Source organism: Zingiber officinale, chromosome 6A, assembly GCF_018446385.1.
Source record: "Zingiber officinale cultivar Zhangliang chromosome 6A, Zo_v1.1, whole genome shotgun sequence".
NCBI classification, from domain to species: domain Eukaryota; kingdom Viridiplantae; phylum Streptophyta; class Magnoliopsida; order Zingiberales; family Zingiberaceae; genus Zingiber; species Zingiber officinale.
Window position 1 is genome coordinate 150854619 of NC_055997.1, and position 6285 is coordinate 150860903.

The window sequence follows — 6285 nt, forward strand, 5'->3', positions numbered from 1 at the left end:
ATAAAATTATTACCTAACAAAATTACAAGCAGAATAGAAAAGGTCAAAGATACCCACAAGTTTTGGACCCTCCTGACCAAGCTTCATGAGGAGCCAGTGAAGGTAGAGGAGCAAATCAAAAGTGAATCCAGACTCGAGTCAAATCCAACGGAGAAGCCTACTGAATTAGGGGATGCACTTAAGGTTAGTATAATTTACCAAAATACCCCTATCAATAGTAGTTTAAATAATCTGCATGATAATTTAGATAAATATAAAATTATTTCAAATATGATCCATGATAATCTAGATTTATATGATTCAAATTTAAAATTACAAAATAATCTAGATTCTGATCAAGTCAATCAAGACTTTGATCAAATCGACATCAACCTTGACTTCGTCAAATAGAAGACCAAATCAATTTAAATAACTTAATTGACTTAGAAAATTTAAAATTAAATAAAATTTTTAAAATAATTAATTGAAACATTAAAATAAATTTGAATTTAAAACTTAAAAATGAGAAAATAGATTTAGATAAAATTAATAAATATCTTAATAAATTATTTAATAATCTAGATAATATCAATCTAGAAAATTCTATCCAAAATCAAGATAATTTAATTAACACAAAATTAAATCTTAAAGATAAGAATATAGATAAAAATAATCTAATAAATTCAACTAATAATATAAATTTAAAAGACAAAGAAAATATAAGGATAAAATCAAGCACTTTGATAAAATCAAAATCAAATTTAACAAATTCAAAATTAATAATTAATAAAAACTTGAGGACGGATCCTCTGGTCCGTAAATTCCGGACCAGGGGATGACTCATTTTTTTAGACCCTTGATTTGGATGGACCCCACCTATTTATAACTGGAGTCCATCCAAATCAAGGGCCCTCATATAATAGACCATCCTCTGGTCCGCAATTTGCGGACCAGACGATCCCGACTGTAAAAACTTAAGCATTAAATTAATCTCTTAAAGAGAGATAATTCAAGTAACTTAATAAAATTAAAATGGAAAGAAAATTTAAATATTAAGTATACTTCTTTAAATAAGGATAATTTAACCAATTTAATTAATTCAAAATTTAAAACATAAATTCAACCTAAAAATAATTAATTAAACCTTAATTAAATTAAACTTAAAGAAAGGGTTCCTAAAGCTTGTCTAACCAAGCTAGAAGAACTCAACCAAATCCACATAAAACTAAAAGTTCAATAATTCAAGGGAAGACTCTAAATTAGTTAGCACCTCCAAAATAATAGTTTACCTAGCTGGATAATTAGGATTAGTCAACAAGGGACAAAAGTTTAACTTGATCAACAATACTGGTGAAGTTTTAGATGATAGTAGGTTAGAGAAACTTTGTCTATGCATGTCTAGGAAGATATAGCTTCGACTTTGTGCAATTGGCTTAGTGGAACTGATTGAAGCTACCCCTTATAAATCCTAACTAGTTAGACCAAAGTTTTATACTAAGTTCAGTGGATAGGACTATTTAGAAAATCTCGAAGGCATGGTTACTTTAATGATGTCTAGATGACTTACCATAGCCCAGAAATTTATCCAAAAAATACCTACTTATTGAACCCAAAGCTAAATTTGAATCTAACATAAAGTTAAAACCAACCCTGAAATTAAACTTAACTTATCTCACAAAACTATAGGATTCCTTAATTAAAAACATCGATCGGGTGAGATGATTAAGGATTTAAAATTAAATTAAATTTAAATTAATTAAATTAAAATTAAATTAAATTAAATTAAATTAATATTAAATTAAATACCAATATTAATTTAATTAAACACCAAAATCAAAATTGAATTAAATATATTTTAATTAACTTATCATATATAAATTATTTTTTTAAAAAAATCTTTTAAAAAATTATTATTCTAAAAATCTTTTAAAAATCCTTTAATAAATTCTTTTAAAAATCCTTTTAAAAAAATATTTTAAAAATCCTTTAAAAATTATTTTAAAAATCCTTAAAAAAATTATTTAAAAAAATTCTTTTAAAAATCCTTTGAAATTTATTTTAAAAAATTATTTAAAAAACTTTTAAAATTTATTTTAAAAATCCTTTAAAAAATTACTCGAGTTTATGTAAGGGCTTTGTGAAAATGTCAGTCAGATTTGATTTGGACTCAATATAGTTAAGTACAATATCACCCTTAGCTATATGATCCCTTACAAAGTGGTGTTTTACCTCTATGTGTTTAGTTCTTGAGTGGTGAATTGGATTCTTGGTTAAGTTAATTGAACTTATATTATCAATTGAAATTTTTATATTTTTAAATTCTAGTTGATAATCCTTTAGGGTATATATCATCCATAATAGTTGAGATGCGCATTCCCCTAAAGTTATGTACTCAGCTTCAGTGGTGGATAAAGCAGCACAATATTACTTTCTGCTTGACCAACTTACTAGGTACTGGCCTAGAAATTGACAGCTACCACTTGCGTTTTTTTTATCTAGTTTGCACCCGGCATAGTCTGAATTAGAATAGCCAATTAGGTCAAAGGTGCAAGTCCTAGGGTACCAGATTCCTACATTTAGGGTTCTCTTAATATATCTAAGTATCCTTTTACGTTTGTTAAGTGTGATTCTTTTGCACAAGATTGATATCTTACACACATACCTACTGCAAAAAGGATGTCCAGTCGACTTGCAGTTAGATAGAGTAGACTCTCTATCGCACTTCGATAGTATTTCAAGTATACTGATTTTCCTTCTAAGCCATAGCCAATTTTAATATTAGTAGCCATTAGAGTATTTATATTTTTTAAATTTTCCATTCCAAATTTTCTGATTAATTCCTTAGCATATTTTGTTTGAAATATATAAATATCATCTTTGGTTTGTTTAATTTGTAAGCCTAAAAAAAAGTTGAGTTCACCTATTAGGCTCATTTCAAATTCACTTTCCATTAATTTAGTAAATTCTTTTAAAAATTTAGTGTTGGTTGAGCCAAAAATTATATCATCCACATAAATTTGGGCTATAAAAATATCTTTTTCTAGGGTTTTTACAAATAAGGTTTGATCTATTTGACCTTTTTTAAACCTCTTAGATATTAGATAATTTGATAGACGTTCATACCAAGCCCTAGGTGCTTGTTTTAGTCCATATAGGGCATTTTTTAACCTAAAGACATGGTTTGGGTGGTCTAAGTCCTCAAATCTTGGGAGTTGACTCACATACACTTCTTCTTTAATAAACCCATTTAAAAATGTGGATTTTACATCCATTTGGAATAACTTGAATCCTTTATGTGCTGCATAGGCCAGCAACATTCTAATGAATTCAAGTCTGGCTACGGGGGCATAGGTTTCATCATAGTCCAACCCTTCTACTTGACTAAACCCTTTAGCTACTAACCTAACTTTGTTCCTTACTATTTACCCTTATCATCCAATTTATTTCTAAATACCCATTTAGTGTCAACTATGGTTTTATTCTTGGGTTTGGGTACTAATTCCCAGACTTAGTTTCTTTCAAATTGGGTTAACTCCTCTTGCATTGCTAATGTCCAGTTTGTGTCTGGTAGGGCTTCTTCTATGGTTTTGGGTTCAATTTTGGAAATGAGGGCTATCTGACTTAGGTTCCTGTAAGATGATCTAGTTCGAACTCCTAGGGTAGGATCACCCAAATTTTGGTCAGATGTTGATTTGTACTTACTCTTGGTGGTCTTAAATTAGGGTTAATAAATGGTTCTTTTGTTTCTCTAGGTTTAAATTGAATATCTTCATCATCTTCTAAATTTTTTGAATTAATATTATCTATATTCTGATTTTCATTTTCATTTATTGAGTTAGGCAAGTTATTTTCCTCATCAAAGATTACATTAGTTGTTTCTTCAACCTTTAGGATTTCTTTGTTATAGACTCGATAAGCCCTACTGGTTGTGGAGTACCCTAAAAAAATTCCTAGTGTTGATTTTGATATAAATTTTCCTAAGTAGTCTTTGGTGTTTAGTATATGAACTTTACATCAAAATACTTTTAAATAATGTAAGTTGGGAATTCTATTGTAATATATCTCATATGGAGTTTTATTTTAAATTTTATTAATTAAAATTCTGTTTTGAATATAACAGGCTGTATTGATTGCCTCAGTCCAAAATTGATTATTTAAATTAAATTCATTTAACATGGTTTTAGCGACTTCTTGTAGGGTTCTATTTTTACGTTCCACTAGACCATTTTGTTGGGGGGGTCCTAGGGCATGAGTATTCATGTTTATATCCATTAATTTTATAAAATTCAATAAATTTATGATTTTCAAATTCTCCTCCATGGTCACTTCTAATTCTTTTAATTTTAGTATCTTTTTATTTTCTATTAATTTGCAAAAGGTTTTAAAGGTTTCATCTTTAGTTTTTAGAAATTTTACCCAAGTAAATCTTGAGTATGTTGGGACCGAAATGTAGCTAGAGGGGGGGGGGGGGGGGGGGGAATAGCTAGTCGCGATCTCGTGCTCGTCGTTGCTCATTTCTTGAGATGATGTGCAGCGGAAAATACAAAGAAACAACACTCAATGCTAACACTAGGGATTTACTTGGTATCCACCTCAAGAAGAGGTGACTAATCCAAGGATCCACACACTCACGCACCCTCCACTATGAAAACGCTCTTTTACGGTAACTACCGAAGGTGGAGAAGCCCTACAATACTCTCAATACAACAAGAAACAAAGAGAAGCAAATACAAGGGAACGCTTACACGGTTTACACAAGAAACTCTAACCCTAGCTTCTTCTTCTTGTTGTAGATCTGCCTCTTGACTTGGAAATGCCTCCAAGGACCTTCAAGATCTAGCGATGAGAACTCTGTGGAGAAGCTGTGATGTTGCTGTGAAGATCGGAGATGAAAGCCGAGAGTTCTACCGAGAGAGACGCTCACCAACAGCTAAATATGACACCAACAGTCAAATCCCAATCGATTGGACTGCTCCCAATCGATTGGGGAGGCTTTGGATCGATCGGTTGATCGATCCAGAGCGCCACTGTGCTCTCGGGAATTGCCTGGATCGATTGATCGATTGATCCAGGGCTTATCGCACAGAATCGTGACTCCCAATCGATCGGGCGATCGATTGGAGGCTCTGAATCGATCGGCTGATCGATCCAGAGCCATTCCGTGCGATCGCGAGCTTCTCCCAATCGATCCACTGATCGATTGGGAGGAGGCTTATCGCGGGGACTCACCCAATCGATCAGCCGATCGATTGGGCATGAGCCAATCGATCGGCTGATCGATCCAGCTCAAGGTTTTTGCCCAAAAATAGGTCCAAAGTCCCTTAAACCAACATCCGGTCAACAATGACCTGTTGGTACATCATGCCTAGCATCCGGTCACCCTTGACCTGCCAAGACTCCCTCACCAAGTGTCTGGTCAATCCCTTTGATTCACTTGAACTTTTTCTCCTCATGCCAAGTGTCCGGTCATCCATGACCCACTTGGACTTCCACCAGATATCTGGTCAACCTTGGCCCATCTGGATTTCTTGTGCCTGACTTCACTCACCAGGACTTCCCTTCTGCCTAGCTTCACTCACTAGGACTTCTCCTCTGCCTGGCTTCACTCACCAGGACTTTCCTCTGTTGGATCGAGACGTGCTAGAGGGGGGGGGGGGTGAATAACACTCGTGGCTAAATCGTTCTGTTAAATCGAAGAACTATCAGAGTTTAAAAACACGCAGCGGAATAAAGAACAAATACACACAGAGAGACACGAGAGATTTTACTTCGTTCGGAGCCTAAGGCGACTCCTACTCGAAGGCCCGCGATCCTTGATCGCTTTCCGTGGGCAACAACTATAAGCTCGTAAAAACTATTACAAACTAATTACAATTCAAAGCAGTAAAAGATTATACCGACAACAAAGGACTAAATCTGAAGCTCCGGGTTGTCGGGGTGTCGTTGCAGTACTTCGGGATCGTCTCGTAGGCAGCTTGTAGCAGATAGTTCACTTGGAAGAAGATGTCTTAAGCTGCTGGTCGAGATGTCCTTTTATTGGACGTTCAAGGCGCCTCCAGTGCCAGTCAAGGCGCCTTGAACCCCAAAATTTATCCCTGTTCCTGCGCTGTGATAACCTCCGCTGACTGCTGCTTATCCTAACCTGAAGGCGCCTTCATCAAAGCTCCAAGGCGCCTTCAATGGTCCAAGGCGCCTTCAATCCCTATGAAGGCGCCTCCAGCTCCACTTCGCAGCCAGCTTCAGGTTTTGCACCCGAGGCGCCTCCAAGCTCCATGGAGGCGCCTCGGACACTGTTCATCAGAGGGA